This window comes from Siniperca chuatsi, linkage group LG4 (genome assembly GCF_020085105.1).
Source record: "Siniperca chuatsi isolate FFG_IHB_CAS linkage group LG4, ASM2008510v1, whole genome shotgun sequence".
NCBI lineage: Eukaryota > Metazoa > Chordata > Actinopteri > Centrarchiformes > Sinipercidae > Siniperca > Siniperca chuatsi.
In genome coordinates this window covers 7865353-7886445 of record NC_058045.1, presented here as the reverse complement: position 1 = coordinate 7886445, position 21093 = coordinate 7865353, and the positions used below count along the sequence as shown (strand labels likewise).

Below are 21093 nucleotides of genomic sequence, written 5' to 3'. Positions count from 1 at the left end.
GAGGAGAATTGTGAAGCGCTCTGTAATGGAAATGACCACCTCTGGAATGCCTTTTGGAGCCTTTGACAGAGCCATGAAGGCCTCTGTTGCCATGTCATCGGCATTCCAGGTATCCCATACTGTCCTGGTTGCAAATGCAGATACTGTGTCACAGCCAGTGAAGGCATGGAACACAGGAAGGGCCATGAATTTGTCAGGACCCAGAGATTTGGCAATCATGGGCAGGTATGTATCTGAGTTTATGATTTATGATGTTTATATGATGTTGTATATGGTATTATTGTAATCCTTGATCATCAAAACATAAGGGTAGACACCACCTTTTCTGTGTTATCATGTTTGGTTCAGGAGATATGATGCAAAATGCATCATTCGGTTATGGTGGAAAGTAAAATGGCCACCATGGCTGCCATGAGGCGTTTTTGCAATGGCTCCATTTCTGACAATGTTCAGGGCCCCAAACTGTAGAAATGTACCAAGTTTCAGACTTTTACGAAAAAATTAACATCATTTTCACGTATCACCTGGACTATTAGGAAATACTTCACAAATAAATAAAGAAGACGTAAAGAGAGTGTGTGTGTGTGTGTGTGTGTGTGTGTGTGTTTCTTTAGACTTCTTATGATGAACTGCAGTTTGGTTCATTTCCAAATGATTATATATCTATAAACCCATTTTCATCTTGCTTCAAATTGGTGCCACAACCTAATTTTAGCTAATCTCAGTCAACCAGCCTCTGGATGGCAACTCAAACCAAACCTTGTCTTCTTGCCAAACCAGGCTCATCCTAGTAATAACTGTGTCCCTTTCTCTCAGTGTTTGATTCTGTGGCTGCAGATGGCTAGCAGTGCTGAGCCTGAGATAATGCATGTGTGTAACATGGACTGAGAGAGCAGAGCATGGCTGGCTGGCTGGCAGCAGATTGAACTGAGAGGAAATGTCGCTTTTAAAGTCACATGACCTCATCCAGCAGGGTCTTGGCTGATCCCGCAGGCTACTGTGTGATTATTAGTGCAATCCTGTTCTCAGGGCAAAATGCAAATGCATCTAAGCAATGAAGGTCCAGAACAGCTGGAATGAAGTTCACTGTCATAATGGACTAATAATCTGTGGATTTGATGTTTTATTTGAGTTTTGTTTTCATTTCCTCTTTTTCTCTCTGCGGGCCTGAAAATGTACAAGATTATTAAGCCTTTAAGGCTTGGAATTATTTCAGTGTTAAACATTTTTTCTGCTTGTAGCATTTTCATTATGCTTAAATCTCACAGTAATAATACGGCAGCTAAATTAAAAAAGCCGCTCCCTGCTGTTAAATAACAGAAAACATTGCTGAGCATTAAAAGACAACTTTTGGCTTGTTTTATCCTAAAACTCGTCCAGCTGTTGTCCATCTGTGGTTTGGAGCCTGTAGGGGGCTAAAGTACTATTAGAGTGTCTATTTGGATAACAATTTGCTAGAATGGTTCAGTGCCTTGAGGCCACCATACATCGGCAGCGGCGCTGCAGTGCGCGCAATGGGCGTGCGCACACCCCGGAGTGATGTTGCGCGCCCCCGCCTGCCTGTGTGTGTGTGTGTGTGTGTGTGTGTGTGTGTCGTTGAACTGGTGGGAGAGGAGGGGACCAGTGACTGAGGCAGAGGAGACAAGTGCAAGAGGCTCGGCGCTGAACGGGACTCCACGTAAATAAACACAGCAGACGGCATCGCTCTGTCGCAGGGGACTACAGATACAGAACAGGCTTCGTGTTTCGCACCGCCGAGGGAGGAGATAAGGTGAGCCAAATGATACCATTCATAATAAACACGTGTCGTGTAGCTTACACTGTCAGGAGTTTGTGGAGAGAGAAGCAGCACACTGAGTTGGATGCTCTAAAGCTGCCAATGAGAGCGATGTCCAATTTACAGCTTTTTCCTCAGGAACGCAAAGACACGAGGGTTGTTTTTCAAAGCTAAATCTCTAAAAAAAATAATAATTAAAAAAAAAACACACCGCACTTTTTAAGACACATTTACGTGTTCGCTTGTAGCTTTTGGTCATCAGAGAGAGAGAGCAGCTGCTATTTGTCAAATCAAGGCTTGACACATAGTGTGCTGCTTAAAAGATGCTGAGAGAAATCATTGTCACTTGTCCTCCAATCTGAACCTTTGATGTGATCTGTCCTTTGCTATATGATGCTCACATTACAGCTGTATGTAAAGACAGACAGGTAGATCAGCTGTATTTGACAGTTGTTTTTTTGTCCTGTGTTGATGAAATAGCTGTCCTCTTACACAAAATCCCTCATGTCCTAAGCTGATTCGCTCCCCACATGTTTAATTCCCTTCATATTCATATCACAACTCTGCCTTGTTTTGACTGACCATTCATTTTGTTTAGTCTAGTTTCCCTTTATCAGATTCAATCTAATTACGTTAGCCCCCTGAGATTCACCAATTACTTCCCATGCCATTTATTATACAAGCCAAACAATTCCTTCACTGAAAAAAACCCCACATTCCCACCCAAATCCTCTGCTTACTCCCCCCTTCATCCCCTCCCTCTGTCTCCTCTTGGTCAAAGCCTCAGTCAAGGGGGAACTCACCATCATGCAACAACACGCCCCCCCCCATCATCCTCCGCTCATCCCCAGACACTCTCACTCATACACACACCCAAACACACATGTCTCAGCCACACACTTTTGTGCCTGCTTGGATAGCCAAATTAATACAATGCTAATGACCCTTGCTTTATTGTCTGAAGCTCTTGTTCTTACTTTTCTCTGAAAGGGCTGACACACTTTCTAGTAATGTTTATTCACTCCAGGCAGACTATTGTTAATCTGTTTAAGAAGATAACAATGTCCCCTCTATCCCTGCCTTATGTCTACTTTGCATTAATTCAGAAACAGGCGGCAAAATGTGCGATACCACTTTACGTGTGCATGTCCCTCGACTGTTTGTTTGCCTTTCGGTGGTCTCTTCAGTCCTATCATCACCATGGTAAGTCAGGATGTTGCTTGAGCCCAGAGAGCCACTACTCTACTGCTACTGAAGCTCTGCTGACAGGACATTTCAGGCTCATTTGACCAATGTGGAGAAATCGGGACAAGATAGTGGCCTACATTGTGCTGCATCTTTACTTTCACCCTCAGTGCAAACGGCACTAGGCGGAGAGATTTGCATAACTAAGGGATTATCATGACACACGTTGGCCAGAGTTATTGTGAGAGCACCAGTCAGTCACACTGCTGACCTAAAACCAGTGGCGGGCAGCTCAGCCGCGGGGGCTATGGGAAAAGCTTGGGTGTTGGAGGGAAAATGCCACTAATTTCACTCTGTGGGCCGGAGAAACATGCAGACTATTCTGCGAGAAGTGATAAACGCTCCTTCTGTAAGCGGCCGTCTGTGGCGTTGTGAACTCCGCCAACCGCAGGACGGGACAAAGTGTCTCAAAGATAGAAAGAGTTGTTCTGTGTCACTTGTGGTAATGACGATGACATCATTCTTTAGAGGAACTGATCTGAACCTGAAAGGCTTTCACTTGGTGATTCATTTCGCCAAGGATGCACTTCATTTATGTAGTAGAAATGTCAGTTTCATGTATTCAGTGATGGAAACTGCAGTTGAAGTCAGAGTAGGAGACATTTAAAGTCAGTAGACAGTAGTACACTAGACATTTAAAAGAAAAAACTCTTTCTTGTATGGCATTGAAAGACCCAACATTTTAAAGGTTACTTCTGGTTAACTTGGCTCTCACTTTTGTACCGTCAATTTTGACCGTCATTTCTATGACTTATGATTTGTTTATATTCACTAAACTGATCGCTGAGATGTAGGAAAAAAATGACATTGCTACAATGAAGTCTAGCAGGGCAAGAAATGAGAAATCAAACTAGAGCTGAAATTATATTTTAAACAATTGATTTGTAATTTTTCGATCAAAAATGCCAACAATTCTCTGGTTCCAGCTCCTCAATTGTGGCGATTTGATGCTTTTCTTTGTCATGTATAAACTGAATATATTTAGGTTTTGGAGTGATGATCGAATAAATCAAGCAAGCTCAAGGTGAATACACCTCGAGTTGTGGAAATTTTAACAGGCATTTTTCACTATTGTCTGACATTTCATAGACAAAAACATTAATCGATTAATTGAGAAAGTAGTCAACAGATTAATCAATAATGGAAACATTATCATTAGTTTCAGCCCTTGATCAGACAATCAGACAGTTTGTAAATAAGATGATCTAAATTACTTTATTTGGTTGTGAAACTGCAAGTGAGTGCACCTGAAATGTTGGTAATAATCCCTCATTGCACAGGAAAACTGTGTGCATGTACAACTTCAATAAGTAGGTCAAAGTTGAACCAGTGTGTTGGTCAGTGAACTGTGATGGATGTTTACAACGGACAATTTGAGTAATAAGTTTACAGTCCGCCTTTGTTTTTTTCTTCCAAATACAGTGGTGTGAAAAAGTTTTTGCCCCCTTCCTGATTTCTTACTTTTTTGCATGATTGTCACAGTTAAATGTTTCAGATCATCAAACAAATTTAAATATTAGTTAAAGATAACACAAGTAAACACAAAATGCAGTTTTTAAATGAAGGTTGTTATTATTAAGGGAAAACAAAATCCAAACCTACATGGCCCTGTGTGAAATAGTGATTGAACCCCTGTTAAAACATAACTTAACTGTGGTTTATCACACCGGAGTTAAATTTCTCTAGCCACACCCAGGCCTGATTACTGCCACACCTGTTCTCAATCAAGAAATCACTTAAATAGGACCTGCCTGACAAAGTGAAGTAGACCAAAAGATCTTTAAAAGATAGACATCATGCTGAGATCCAAAGAAATTCAGGAACAAATGAGAAAGAAAGTAATTGAGATCTATCAGTCTGGAAAAGGTTATAAAGCCATTTCTAAAGCTTTGGGACTCCAGCGAACCACAGTGAGAGCCATTATCCACAAATGGCAAAAACATGGAACAGTGGTGAACCTTCCCAGGAGTGGCCGGCCGACCAAAATTACCCCAAGAGCGCAGCGACGACTCACAAAAGACCCCACAACAACATCCAAAGAACTGCAGGCCTCACTTGCCTCAGTTAAGGTCAGTGTTCATGACTCCACCATAAGAAAGAGACTGGGCAAAAATGGCCTGCATGGAAGAGTTCCAAGACGAAAACCACTGCTGAGCAAAAAGAACATTAAGGCTCGTCTCATTTTTGCCAGAAAACATCTTGATGATCCCCAAGACTTTTGGGAAAATACTCTGTGGACTGACGAGACAAAAGTTGAACTTTTCAGAAGGTGTGTGTCCCATTACATCTGGCGTAAAAGTAACATCGCATTTCAGAAAAAGAACATCATACCAACAGTAAAATATGGTGGTGGTAGTGTGATGGTCTGGGGCTGTTTTGCTGCTTCAGGACCTGGAAGACACGCTGTGATAAATGGAAACATGAATTCTGCTGTATACCAAAACCTCCTGAAGGAGAATGTCCGGCCATCTGTTCGTGACCTCAAGCTGAAGCGAACTTTGGTTCTGCAGCAGGACAATGATCCAAAATACACCAGCAAGTCCACCTCTGAATGGCTGAAGAACAAAATGAAGACTTTGGAGTGGCCTAGTCAAAGTCCTGACCTGAATCCTATTGAGATGCTGTGGCATGACCTTAAAAAGGCAGTTCATGCTCGAAAACCCTCCAATGTGGCTGAATTACAACAATTCTGCAAAGATGAGTGGGCCAAAATTTACAACCTGTATGGTCGTGTGACTACTTGTGTTTCTGCCCCGTCTGACTTTTTTTTACGGATGTTACCATGTTCTCAGTACAGTTCTCAGTTCTCAGGTTATCGCTAGCAATTATGACCAAAACTTATGTCCAAGTTTATGAAAACCGTAATTGTCCTTTAATAAAGTGCTGCAATATTTTCTTTTTCATTGAGTGTGGCACGGGCACAGTTAAATAATGCACCATCATAGGTCATTCCAGCTGATTGACTGAATGAGTGAGTGTGTTCTGGAGACACGTGTAGTTGCCCTGAGTGGCCATTGTGAATAGAAATGCTGTGCTGCTCAGCTGCGATGAAGCTAAATCTCTGGGGACTTGATGGAGGCCCATGCCTATCTATTAGTGTCACTGTGGTCTGAGTGTTTCTTCCCAGTGGGCCAGTCACACACAGCAGCACAGCACACTGACATCGCCTGGACCTCCTTGTCACTAGCATGTTCATCTCATTTTGGGACTGATGAGCGCCTTATTAGAGGACCACAGAGGGAATGCCCCCCCACTTCACGGCTGCCTGAACACTTGCCTTAGTTGTAATTTGGACAAATGTATGCAGGGGCAGATGAATACATGCAAAGAAGGACATACATGTTCATTACACACACACGTTTCACTTTCTCTCTCCCTCTCTGTGAGTGGGGCCTGTATGGTTGCAAGCTGGTGGGTGCAATTTGAGTTTCACACTCAGTTAGGCAGCAGCTCTAATGGGGATTGACACGTTCCTGCTAATCCACTCTACACAGCTGCAACTGTTGATGTTTACATACCAGACCTGAATTATATTTTCAGGAGTGGATGGTGACAGATGAATAAGACAAATGGATATTTATGTGTTGCTCATAGCTAGACTCAAGTAGACTCAGCTAGGTTTTCTGAGTATTAGATAAAAAGATGTGCAGTTACTTTGCTATTTTCTGTTTTATCTCATGCAACAACACAGCTTCAATGATTTCTGCTGAGTTATTGCTTAAAGATTAGCGGAATAATCAGTAGTTGATCAATAGAAATTTTTATCAACAAAAGTTGATAATTAAATAATTTATATTATTGTTGACTTTCTTGCCGTTTTTGACTGTTGGTCGAACAAAACAAGCGATCTGAAGACGTCACTTTGGGTTCTGGGAACTTTTTCTGACATTTTATAAACTGACTGATTCATCAAAAAATAACAAATAATCTTATTATAAATTGCAGCCCTATGTTGAAATTATTTGGTATCTTAAATCACATTGTACACCAAGTAGAGCTGAAATTATTTGTTGATTAGTGTTTGAAAATTTATCGGCAACATTAATTACATTAACATTTACTATTTTTTAAAGCAAAAATGGTAAAGATTGTCTGGTTCTAGCACAGTGACGGAATCATTACACCAGAGCTTTACACCATGACAGTCATCAAGCCCAGTCACTCAAGGTCACCCAGGGAACGCTATTATCATCCATGTCAGGTTATTACATCCCTTAGTGAGAACAAAGCATTTAGAGATGCTCTTTTCTGTCCAAACTGCCAGGGAGTGACAGCAATAGAGCCCCCTTTTGAAGTAGGAGGTTGGGATAATGGAACGTAATGTTGTGGGTTTTATGTTCCCTCTCTCCCCCCAGTAGAGTGCCTGACAGGTTAACTAGCTCCATGCACCTCTAGATCTGACTCCCAGTCAGCCTTGATTTTAGGGACTTGATATGAACAAATGAAGATGAGATTTGAGATGTGCGCTAGCTCAGAGTATGTTTTCTGAATTCTCATAAGATGATCTGCTGTCTTGCCACCCAGTAGTAGAAGTGGAGGGAGGGAAAGGAGAAGTGGGAGTATTTTGAAGCTTTCAGGGTTGCAGGAGGGAGGAGGGGTGGATCATGTACCTCAGTCGACGCTGAGAAGGGGCAGGGGGAACAAAGGGGGTCTGTTTTCTCTGTCTGTACTGGTGGGACGGCTGTTCTCGACTTTTTCTTGCAGTATAGGGGGGTGATGCAGGGTTATGCCTGAGGAGATCCACAATAGATACTTGGGTGTTGGAGCCTCTGTTTGAACACACAGTTGTTCCTGCTGAAGTAGACTGGAGAGGCTGTCCTTGCCACTGACAGCCTTGGGCCTGTTGAAGCTCTGGCCAACTTTGGATGGGCAGCAGATGTTGGAGAGGTAGTTTGTGGCCCAGTGGCAGGACATAACAAGGACCACTGCTTCCCTTTCCTGTCCTGAAAACAACAGGAGGTGGGCATTGCTCCATTGCCAGGGTGTAGGCTCGCCAACATTCAGAAAATTCACGAAGAGTGTGCACTTGAATGCTTTCTAGTCTGTTCTCAAGCCTCCATCTTCGTCCTATTTGCATAGAGCTGAAGAAAAACTCACACACATCCCACTCTCTGTTGGCACAGCGATGCAGCCCACTTGTGTTGTCTAATAGCTCAGCAAATACATCGCCACAGCTCTTATTCTGCCTATAACATTGGAGATTGAAAGAGTGGGCTCTGCCAAGAAATCCACCACAAGCCTCCGCACTCTTATCAGCCTGTTGTTGAACGTTACATCCTGGAAACTTATAGAAGTGGGGGTCTGCAGAGATAAGCAAAGCAAACGCATAGATTATCTTTATCATCCCAGCACATGATGCAACAGCGATTGAATCAACAGGAAAGAAGGGGACACTTAGCTGTCAGCTCATGAATAAAGTTGACATGGAAACACAAAGTGGCTTTGCCATGGTTGAGAAGGCTCACTGACCTCGAAGGTCTTATTTAGGCCAGACCTTCTTATGCCCTTACCCTCTGCTCCACCCTCTACCCCCTCCCACACCCGGCCGAGGGTAAGACACCATGTTAGCAGCTCAGCAGCCACCACTGAAGGGCCCTTAATCCAAGTGGGATGACAGCTTGGCTCTAGATGCGGTTTCTGTGGCGCTGAGACCAATGGGCTTTTCTTTTCCTCTTTTTCATCCCTTAAACCCCCCAAACACAGCCACAGGAATCCTGGGAAAAGAAATTTCTCCCGGCAGAGACAAAGGAATGGGATGGTAAACAAATCCAAATGTAGATCTGAGATTCCTCCATTCAGCAGAAGATAAATGTGCATGTCCTTTGAGATATCAAAAGCACAAAATACAATGCTGACTTTGTTTTTTTTGTTTTTTATTGTCCTGGTGCCACGTGTTGTGTAAAAAACATAATCTATACCCAGATAATCTTTGTCCAGGCTTGAGATGAATGATTAGGGAAGATTGAGGTCAGAAAACCATCCAGAGATCACATGTGGAGAGAGGTCCAAACACGTAAATAGTTACCATTGATACAACAATGAGCATCAGACATGTTCGCCAGTAGACTGAGTGACTCTACCAATTCTCCTTTTCCAGGCTGATCACGCTGCCATCCTGATGTGTAGTTAACACTGGGAACAATCAATTCATCATTTCAAGCCATTCATCAAGTAAAAATGTCGAACATTTGTTGGTTCCAGCTTCTCAAATGTGAGTATTTGCTGGTTTTCTCAGTATTATATAATTAAAAATTGAATGTATTTGGCTTTTTGACTGTCGGTCAGACAAAAGATCATCAATCATCTTGGGCTCTGGACATTTAAAAAAAAAAACAAAATTCTGAAATTTTATAGACTAAACAAATTGGAAAAATTATCAACAGATTAATCGTTTGGGGAAATAATCATTACGTGTAACCCTAGAAATCTTGAACTAGGAGATAATATATTGTTGATCTGAATTAGTGCGACGAAAAGATGTTAATCAAATGGACCTACAGTAAAAATAACAGATATGTGTTTATACTGTATACTGTATGTGTGCCATGTTGAATATGCCTTATTTCCCCTATAATTAAACAAAACAGAGATCACCAAACAGATTTGAGCATTTTTCAGGATTCGCTTTGTATGAAGGACTTAATTTTTCAACCACCATGAGAAGAAAATTGCCTGTAAATTTGATTTGTTAACAAAAACCCAAGCACATCCAACATGGAGTTGTCTGTGCTCAGGCCCTGTGCCAGAGCAATTTAGGATCAAATGCAAGTAATGTAATAGCAATCAGTATAATCTCCTTGCGGTCAGTCCTTTGCTGGTTTCTCAGCACTGGGCGTCTTTAGGAGCTGGAAGAATGTAATTGTCACTAAGATAATTCCTTGCTGTGGGCTAGCTGGGCCTAGCTGTGAGGAGGGGAGGAGGGTCAAATGGCAACTTCATTTATCAGGATCTCCTCTGAGGCTGGCTGGCCTGATAACCAAATCAAATGTCTAGTGTGGCTAAGAGCTGTCTGGGCCAACACTGGGCTTTTTCAGCTCTGTGTTTGTGTGTCTGTCTATGTGGAAATATCAATGAGTCTTTGACAGTGTGCCATGGTTTACAGCCAAAGCCCTATGGTGTTAGGAGCCTGATGCAAAGTCTCTTAAAGAATAAATGACACTAATACTCTTTAAGTTTATGGACATTTTCAGCAGCAGAAATTGTCTTTTTCATATTTGATCACACAATTACAGCATTGTATGATTTGGATCTTGGTGATGAATGGCATTCCTTATATTGGTTTTAGTTGGTATTGTTCTGGCAGAGGTTGAAAAGATCCTGGTCTGAAGCAGACCTAATGCTCGGGTCTTCAAGGTTGGCTGGTTTTGGGCCTCTCAGGGCTCATGGCACAATGACCACATCTCTGTATGAGTAGAGCTGTGGTGGACATGTTACTCAAAGGGGTTACTGCGTGACAGAGAGCACGCCTCCACAGATCCTGTGAGAGAAAAATAGGACACTTTCACTCATTGGTCATTTGTGATGTGTCACTGAGGTGGAATTCATATAGCTCCTGTATTTGAAGTCAGTATTTTCTGATTGTAGTTGACATTTCGGGGTATGCAGAAGGCTCAGCTCAGAGTCAAGAGGCACTCTTTAGATGTTCACCACTGCTTTCATGAAATGTGATTGGTGTGGAATAATAGATGAAATTGTATATGTACTGAGGGCTGCAGTGTGCTGCTGTACCCACTCCTAGGTAATATGCATTTTGTCAGCTATCTGAGCTAAACGTAAGTGCACATCTGAGGCTTTTACATAATTGTTAAAACCACTATCTCAGTAAAAATCTCAATTCCTCTTGATTGGATGGTTAAAATTGTAGTTTCATTTCCAAAGCCTGCCTTTGAGATCATGATATGCACGGTGCTTATGGAATTATTAAAACCTGTTTTATAATCTCAGCTTGTAGCCATGTGATTTAAATAAAGGAGCAGATTATGCACTGATCTCTGCCAATGTCTGTTTCTGTCTCTCTCTGTTCCTCTGATTATTTCCTTTCCTTCCTTCCTTCTATATCACTCTCAGAGTATATTTCATATCTATTTCATATCTATATTTGCTAACCTGGCACCAGCTATTTGTAAATCTATCACACAGTCTTTAAAGGTTCAGTGTGTAATATTTAGGAGGAGCTATTGGCAGAAATGGAATTTAATATTTATAAGTATGTTTTCAATAGTGTATAATCACCTGAAAATAAGAATCGTTGTGTTTTCATTACCTTAGAATTATAGGGTCCCCTTCCACGGAGGTTGCCATGTTGCACCCCCATGTTTCTACAGTAGCCCAGAACGGACCAACCAAACACTGGCTCTAGATAGGGACGTTTGCGTTTTTTGAGTTTTGCGGAAATGTCTCAGCTTTGGTAATGTTTACATAATGTAAACATGAAGACAATTTAGCATGACAAGCTGTAGCATATCTTCCAAAAAAAAGCAGTTTTAGGGGTGCAAACAATATATTAAACTTAACTGCCAAGTCTGCCAATAAATTATTTTAAGTATGACATTGTTTTATTTATATGTCCATACATATGGTTTCTCAGTTAGCCTGGTAGTCATGCTCTTCAGAATGAGTGGGAAATCTGATTATGCTAACCTAGCTGATGTTATTGTCATTTTAATTTGAGGTATACTGTGTTTTTTCTGCGAAATGTAATTATTAATTATTATTAATTAATTTAAAGTGCATTTTGATCAAGTGTCAGGTCATATGTGTCGACCATGTCCTATAACATTTTTTACTTTTTAAATGGATAATGTATTAGCAAACAAATGTTAGCTTTGTCAGTTGGTTCAGTTTGCTATCAGTTACACCTGGCAGTTTCAGGGTGTAAATATGTAGTAACAACTAGTTTCTATGTAAGAACTAGATTGTGAGGTGCAACCCGTTTTGATTTAGTAATGCTTAAATCTCCACTTAGTAAACACGTTACTACGCTACATTTTAACTTCCAGACAGTTAGTACAACGGTCTCCATGAACAGGCCACAATGAAAAGAAGCGTGACCATATTTTCCTTCCCACTTCTCTCTTTCCTTTGGGTTTGAGAAAGGGACATTTAACCATAAGGGAATTTGAGACAAAATGCTCTCTGATTGGTTACCCCAAAAATGTCCCTATTGCATACAATTATCTGGGTCTAAAGCCTAAGGCAAACTAGTGGCATTCATTATATCCATGCATATTTTATGAATTTATAGATTTCCCTTTTTCCAACATTGCCTTTAAACGTAGGTGTTGTTCACTAATATAGTGTCTAATCAGACCAGAATAGGGGAACTACACGGAGGTCGGACTGATTGGATTGTCCACGGTCATCGGCAGTGAAAAAAAAATCTAATTAAGCCTTAGGAGTCCCAAGTCAAACTCCCCAGGATTACCCTGGCCCTGCACCCAAAACCCAACCCTGGGAGAGAGTGATAACTAGACTCCCATAATCTGAAGCTAGGGCTGACGGGGGGATCCTTGCAAACTGAATCTACCAACCCAACTGCAGGGATGGCTGACATCACCACAGTTCAGTAGTATGTCAGTCATGTCATCCTGGAAGCAGTGAAACATATTAGGTAAATTAAGTTCAAATCAAACATCACAGTTTGAGATTGGCCAAAATGGAGTCTGTGTTAATGTTTAACACCACAGCAGGAAATAGTGCTACAGTAATGTCAGTGTGTTTTGGGGAGATAATGATAGGAAAACTGATTTCATGCAGAGTTTCATCCATATTGCTCACAATCCCCCACACTTTGAAGTCAAATTAGAAGTGTGTCTGTATGGGTGGAAACGACAGACAGATTAGAGAACAGAAACATGCTTTGAAAGCGCATTTAAACCCCCCCTCCCCCCTTAAATCTGCCCTTTGAGACAAAATAAAACCCTGCAAAGTATCTTTCCTTTTGTCCCAACTTTAGGATGTGGGTTGGATGTACGCTGTGAATTTTAGGGATTGCTTTTCACTCACTCTTTTGCTTTAGTGTCCATTGAGTGAAAGTACATGTTTACTGTGGTCATTGAAAGAGTCATTTTGTGAGGAGAATATGTCACAGCAGGAGACCACTATTGATCAGGTGCTTGCCTAAAGGAAGTAGGGATGAAGGGAGGAAGAGGTGAGGAGGGTGAGGGGTCAGGATGGGGTGAGAGACAGGCAAGAGCCAGTGACCAGGACATGCTCTCCCTCTCACCAGGATGCAGCAAAGTCTGAAATATGGCTCTTTTCTTGAGATCCTGGAAACAATGCACCTGCTGGAGGCCTGAGGATACGTCCTCTGCCCATGTGTCTCCAAGGTGTCACTGACCTGTACCCATGTGAATAAGGGTTCTAGTGTTATCATTATATGAGTAACTTTACTTGGACAATAGCTTATTTTCTGTAACAACCACTAAAGTTAAAAAGTTGTTTGCCATCTCTTCTTGCCTTCTCACAGGATTCGATTGTTTGTGAGTTGTTTTTCCCCAGTCTAGCATCAAAACACAACCAGAGTGAAAGCTGAATATGCTCTTTTGGCCTCAAAACAAAAGCCCTCAAATTTATTTCACTCGCTCTGTTTATTTAAGTTGTGATTCAGCTGAAATGGGACTTTGGATATGAATTTCGAGTGGAAGCAGAGCGTTGGCAGCAGTGGCAGGGCCGCGTCCTTGACAGCCCTGTTGAATGAATTCCTTCCAAATGGCTGGTTTAAAGAATGAAAAGAGGAGTCTTGAATAAAACCTAGTGCTGATCTAATGCACCACTATGACGGAGGTCCATTTTTACCCATAATGTGTTGTGAAACCATCCTTTTTTATCCCTGTGACTCATATTGTGTGGAATTGAAGCATAATGGAGTAGGTGGCTACGGAGGAACCACCCAGGACAGCTCGTCATAGCACTTCAGTTTGATTGACATAGCACTTGTTTTTTCACATCAAACATGGTAAAATGGTATAAAAGTGGCTCTTTTACATAACATTGGACAATTGCATGCCTAACCTCCTTCATTCACCACTGGGCCTCTGTGAATTCAAACTGGAGCAACCTCAGCATATCTGTGTTTTGTAATGCTAAAATTAGCAGAATCTGAGGCATGTGCTTGATATGGTAATAGGGCAGGGAAATTGTGTTTGAGTGTTAATTTTCCATTTTACCATGGATATTTATTAAATTAGACTAAAAATGTGTTGGTTTTGGTTTGACATTTAACATGGGGAATATGAATGGGACATATGGGCGGTATTCGTAATTTTAGAATATATTGTGATAAACTAAATTTTCTGTGAAATCAATTGAGAAACGTGAGCTTAAAGGTTCATTCTTGACCTTGAAAATAGCAATATGACAAAAAAATCTTAACACAAGGTCCACTTACTTGCTTTTTTGGAGCTTACAGCCACATCTCGTGGCCTTCATCAGCAGCTGGAGTTTGCTCACTTTCATGGAGATGTTTTAGTTGTTATCCCTTGGTTCTGTTTTTATATGCTTGGCTTCCTGTCGGTGTTTGTCAGATTGTCCCTTGTCCTTTTCATACTCATGTCTTGATTGTTTTACCTATGTCCTCTGTCATGTGATGTGAGCATATGTTGATTGTCAGCTTAAAATGTTTTTATTTTGTAATAATTTCTTGCGTTGTACATTTCTTGCTTTGCATTTCACTTGCCTTACTTTATTCAGCTTTTGTTATTGTCTGTTTAGCTGCTTAATGTTTCATCTGCTTTCTCCTGTTATGATTTACATATTGCTTGCTTTATTGTTATTCAAACATTTGGCTATGGGACATCAGTTGAAAATTAGCCTTTTGGCTAACACTGGCACATTTACAGTTTTGTTAATCACCGTAAATGTAAACTGACAGGCACAATGGCGTGCACTGTCCCTGCAATTAAATACTGTAAGTAAATAAATTAAAAATCACTTTGATGCAAAAATTAGGGATGTCCCCATATGGGAAATGTTTTGTGTGTGTAAGGCTTTATTCCATCTTTGTCTTGTTCTCTCATTGTATTATTGAACTGATCAGATGATTGTAAGTGGGACAGTCAGACTTATATGTGAATCAGTATGATTAGCCTAACCATTCTGACCATAAATATGGAAGTGTGAGGATTAAATATAACACAAGATAACATCTCATTAATCCCCACTGGTTAATTTAAATAGCTTCTGTCATGGTACCATGCAGTTTCTCATCTGTTTCCTTCACATCATCTCCTACTCAGAACTAAGCTTTTTTAGAGACAACAAAAACAAACAAAAAAACAAATGCAGCAAAACATCCCACAGAATAGTGCATTGTGCTGGATGAATTATGATAGTGTTGGTAGATGTGCCATAAATGAACACTTTTGTGACACTGAGACGTTTTCCCACATAGACTCACACAGTCGCAGCTCTCAGCTGTGCCGAGTGCAGCTTTAAATGTTTAATGGAGAGTCAAGGGATGAGGGGCATCTTCTGTCTCTCTGTTTCTGTCTACATAGTGTCTCGTTCCACCTGGCCAAGCTCCAGTGCTCACTGCAGCATTCTGACCCACTATGCTGCTGCATTGAGACCGGATACAAAGCCTCATTGGAGACTTTTTAGCTCCACTGAAGTTATGCGGTATATTGACTAGTTTGTGCAGCACAGGCTTCTGTTCTCAAACTTGGCCAGACTCTAAAGTTCCTCTGTCACTTGATTCTTGTGCACCTGTATTTCATTTTCTGGCCTGGCCTCCTTCTTCACAACCTCAGTGTCAGAGTAGAATGTAGGTTGTTTGACCACCACCCACCAGCCTGTGTCACGGTCAAACCCTCAGCATTCGGGCGAAGCCCTGGCTGTCCTTCAATGGCTCTTTCACTGCCGCTTGGTGACAATGCATTTTTTCCATGCCATAAAGCAGATGCTGTTTTATAGCAGCACAATACCGGGCCCATCTGAAACTGTTTACCATGTGAAAGGCACACCGGGATCAGGATGCCTACCACTGTGTGGGGCTTTTTGACTTGCCACTCTATAATGAGTACACACTGGAAGGAAAAGGAGCAGGCAGCTTTAACTGGCATTGTGATCACTGCATAGAGAGAGGAAATGCAGTATAAAGTGCTGATCCAGGCTATTCTTCCATGGCTGGGACTTTTTATACTTACTAGAATACAGAGATTACTGTGACATCAAATGAGCTTGTCAGCAGTTACCCCCACAACAGATAAAACTTGCAGGGAAGCGTGCAGTTTAAGTGTTTGTCCACCTGAAAAAAGATTATCCTCCAAATGATTTAATGCTTTAAAAATTATTTTAGTGGATTTCTCATGCCAGCAATCCCTGACCTGAGTTCTGCTGCAGCTTGATACAGCTGTGGCAGGTGTCCTCTGGATGAGGACACTGATCTTTTCAGACCTTTCACTGAGAGTCAACAAATCAAGAACTAAGAAGTGAAGTGAAAACAGCTTGACTACAGAGGCTTAACCGGAACAGAAAAGCCCTGCAGTTAAATGATTAGCTTCCTTTGTGTGACTAGTACCTGTCTTTTCTTCTCTTGCTGTTTTGTTGTTGGTGAGTTGAAGAGGCTCCCCTTGTTCCGAGTTGTCTGCCCCCAGGGCTTGTTGTATGATGTAGTCCCCCACCCCACCCCTTTATAAAAAAACAACTAAAACAGTGTTGAACCAGCGCTGCTGTTGGAGTTACTGGTAGTCTGTCAGCAAGGCTCTTAGTCACTAATTGAGTACTCAAGCAGAGAGGTACCTTGAAAGGCCAGAGGTACCCGACCAGACAGGCTGGTTGGTCAGTCACCCTTCACAATCAGACTCTTCCCCACCCCAGACGTGATTTCAGGCCCTCGAAGGAACTGCTGGAGACAGGCAGCACTCAGACCTCCTCCTGAAGCTAAGGTCCCTTTGGCCCCCCAGCACCACTCAGAGGGCTTATCCTCCCTGACAAGAGTTCTCAGAGGTCTCCAGTCCTCAGCTGGTCATCAGTCATATCAAGGACACACATCTATCATGTCAAGAGCCTGGAGAAATAAAAGCAGCACCACACAAATACATGCCCAGACGGGGACACGTTTAAGTACATTAACCCAACTCTAGTCCCACTTCAGAAGAAGGATGTCACTATGGGAAATAAGGAAGTAACTGTGGGTGTATAAACCAATTGTATAATTTGATTTCTGCTTGTGTAGCGGGTTGATAGCACTGCAGTTGGATGAATGTGCAGCTGAACTCACTGAGAAAATAGTGCTGCTGGCTCCAGTTAAAAAATGTTTGAGCAGAGCTTTGCATCAGTTTTTTTCAGTAAATACAATTTGTGTTTGTGTTTTAGCTAAAGTTGCAACAGGACAGCAATGTCAGTCTGTCTGTCGGTTGGTTGGTTTGTTGGTCCACCACTTTGGTCCAGACTGAAATAAAGGTCATAAGGCCATAAAGGTTTGTACAGACATTCACGGTCCCCAGAGGATGAATGCTTCAGACTTTGGTGATCTTCTGACATTTCATCTAGCTCCATCGTGAGGTTGACATTTGTGGTTTTTAGTGAAATGTCTTGACAACTATTGGATAAATTGCTGTGACATTTGGTACAAATATTAATGTTCCCCACAGGATTAATTGTAATAACTTATAGCTTAACATTTCTTTTAGTCCATTGTCAGGTCAAAATTTCAATTTGTCCATTACTTTGTTTATGACCAGATACCTGCAAAACTAATGACATTCCCATCAGACTGGGCTGTACGTTTTGCTAATTAGCCAGTATTAGCATGGTAACACACTAAACTAAGATGTTGAACATGAGAAACATTATACCTGCTAAACATTAGCATGTTAGAATGCTGACGTTAGCATTTAGCTCAAAACACCACTTTGCATAGCCTCACAGAGCCACTAGCACGTCTGTAGACTCTTATGTTCTGTTGCACAAAACATGCTGCGCAGTCATGTACATTATTTTCCATTGGCTTTCTGCTAAGAAGAATTGGTGGAATATACCTAAGTTTTTAACTTGTGATTCTTTGCCTTTATGCGGTATTTAAATGTTTTTAGAACAGAAAGAGGACAATTTGTGTCGAGCACTCTGTTGCAGTACATCCCATTCCATTCTGGAATTCATGTGCTACACAGCATCTTTGAGAACAGTTTCTTGCACACCAATTTGCTATTTTTCTCTCCAATCTGTCCATAAAAGACATCTGGTGTGGATAAGTAAGATGGAAAACACTTTTAAGCGCGTTGTCAATACATTCAGCTCACAATGAATCCCCTCCAGCCAATTTTTGAATTAAAAAAGGTGATAGATTCACCCAAAAAACCATTCCATCACTTTTTTTATTATGCTGATGTCTATGCTGTCATCTAAGTTATTTCAGCAGTGAGCATCTGTCCCATTTTGTTATATCATTTCCCTGAAGAGTACAAGGTGTCTTGTCACAACTGCAGTAATGTTAGTTTTGCTTATCAAGAATGAGGCAGTGGAAGATGGTGTGAAATCCCTCTAGGTTGTGAATAACTGAGCATGTAGCACAGATACCAGAGAAATCATATCACTAAGAAAACTCAGGCCCAAATGCCTGTAAATGACAAGGCTGTTGTCTCCAGCAAATCAAGTGAAGGCTTTGTCTTGCAGCTTCTTATCGTTGGAGCCAATTTCTCTGACATCGTGCATTCAGGCAGAGCTTGTCTGTCAGCTTCATTTTGTCACAAATTTATTCATTTAAGCAGTGGCAGCCACACTCAAAGACAATGGCGCACAAGCACTGTGTTGAATTAACCTCAATAATTATGCAGATTTAGGGAAAGAAAAGCCCAATTGTTACACACTCCTCAAAATTCCTGCCCCCTCCTGTGCTTGACATCCAAGTGAATAAATTACTAAACTCAAGAAAATATTCAAACTTCCCTCTTCAGGATCCTCTTGGAATAACGATGCACTACATTATTTGTGTAAGAATATTTAGATTGTACCGTCCAAGGTCAACCGTTCTTGTTTATGTTTGCATTACTGATCATTTTCACATAGTCCTCAGCCTAATGGAAGCATGTATCCACAGTGAGTGCATTATCCTATGCCAGCAGTGCAGGGGATCCATTTTCTCAAAACATTTGAAAGGAATCCACTTTAAGCATTTCCAATAAAGACCTGGTTCATAGTGCTAATGGGTCCTTTGATCAATACATGAGCGTTTCCACTGTAAATACCAAAGTTGGTTGAACACATTTAAAGGAGCGCATTAGAATCCATTAAGTGTTCACTTAAATCCAGGGGCCATTTGAGCTGCAATAGGATGTTTATGGATGTTGTATTTTGAGCTTGTATCATATCACTCTGATTTATTCTCACCGTGGAATATCATTCAGTTAAAACAATGCCCTATAGTCCTATAGTTAGTTTTATTTCTGAGAAAATAAATTACAACGTCTTAAATACATCTACTTCATTTCAGGTAACACATGTTTATGTTTAAAAATGTCAAGTCAGTTATGCGCCAAAGACAACAAGGAGAAATGCCACAATTTTTCATTTTTATCCTTATATCCTCAACTCCAAACTGGCTAACTTAAAGATGCCTTGTGGAGTAAACAAACAGAAGTTATATTTACATTCTGTGTTTCTTACCAAAACACATTGTGTGTATCCTTTAGCTCTAACAAATGTGTTGAATGCATTTCCTTTTACCTTTTTCCCTACATCAATTCTACATTGTTTACATCCATGTTTAGCTAACAGTCTTCTTCCTCCTTGCCTTTGTTGGCGCATTGCTTCTCGCCATTGCACATTACCACCAACTGTAGCGCAGCGAAATAGCATAAAACCAATGGCTATATGTGAATGTGCAGGTTTTATAAACAAGATGGGGACCCACTTATAAAAGCATTGCTCCACTGCACTACTAGTGGTCAAAAAAACTCTACAGAAAACCTTTGTGCATTGTCTGCGTTTAAAAAAATCTATTTTTGTTTTTATTTTAGCAAACGATTAACTGCATGGTTCCCAATAAAAATAACAATAGAAAACAAAATGAAACTCATTTTCCATATCGTTGAGATGGCACCATCCACACTGACATATTCAGTTTCGGCATTGAGCGGTAAAATACCAGATCTCAGCTAGGCACATAAAGATCTTTGCTTCTTAGATAACTTATATACAGCATAATAATCTGTACCGTATTTATATTTTAACATCGTAAATGTACGCAGCTTTGGTTCGCTCCATATGTCATTGGCCCACGGTTATTTACTCTCAGTAAACACAGTTTCTCTTAACATACAAATGTTGACATTTTCATAATTAAAAATACTAAACTAAACCTATAGATGTTAAACAAAGTGCTCACTTCTTTTGACCATCACCCACTGATTTGTTTACCCTGAATAAATATTCTTCTTGTCAGCCTACTTTCTTTCATATCACGTAGTTGATTCAGTAACTGAGCTACACATATCTTCCAGTGAACCTCACACGGTTCCCATACCATATACTAATTTAAATTGAGTATCTTTGTGTGCTGGACTATTAGCTGAACAAAAAAAAGAATTTGAAAACATTGAGAGCTTTGTCCCTGAGAAACGGTCATCTGTTGATAAAATAATTGTTAGTATTCCTAGTACTCAAAGAGAAACATATCAAAACTCAGCTTAAATACAGGACAGATGCTTCAGTAACGACACCTGGCCACATCTAACACACAGCTGAGATATAATAAGGTATTGGCTGACTGTGGGAAAACAACAGACTAAAACAACAATAACAGAAACGTATTTGCATCCTGCACTCAGCTGCTACAAACAATGGCAGCTGAAATTCTGCCTAATGTACAACACGGTAGAGGAGATGAAAGCCTCTCTCCAGCAGTGTGCCTGGTACTCAACCTGTCTCAGATGAAATGTAATGATGGATCTCGCGAATAGGAAGCCCAGGGATGTTTTTTTTTTTCTGGCGTTTCTAAGAATAGGACAGATTGATTCCAAAAAAGTCTCCTCGTTGTCTGTGTTTACATAGCTCATAATTGGTTTAATAACTGAGGTAATCTGTGCTGTAATGATCAGGATCAGGCACTGGGGCATGTGGTAACCTCTAAC

The 21093-nt window shown here is 40.9% G+C and overlaps 1 protein-coding gene across 20 annotated transcripts in view; it reads left to right on the top strand.

Annotated features, from left to right (window-relative positions):
• The first annotated feature begins 1492 nt into the window (after positions 1-1492).
• Positions 1493-21093, top strand: part of LOC122874981 (neuronal cell adhesion molecule-like) — a 78780-nt gene continuing 59179 nt past the window's right edge. For 9 of the 20 annotated variants that reach the window (XM_044193610.1, XM_044193607.1, XM_044193622.1 and 6 more), the window contains exons 1-2: positions 1495-1771; positions 9120-9233. The gene's annotated coding sequence lies outside the window, so the exon portion shown is untranslated. Of the gene's footprint in view, positions 1772-9119; positions 9234-21093 lie in introns of all 20 variants that reach the window. The other 11 variants (XM_044193611.1, XM_044193616.1, XM_044193619.1 and 8 more) reach the window with 5 other exon arrangements.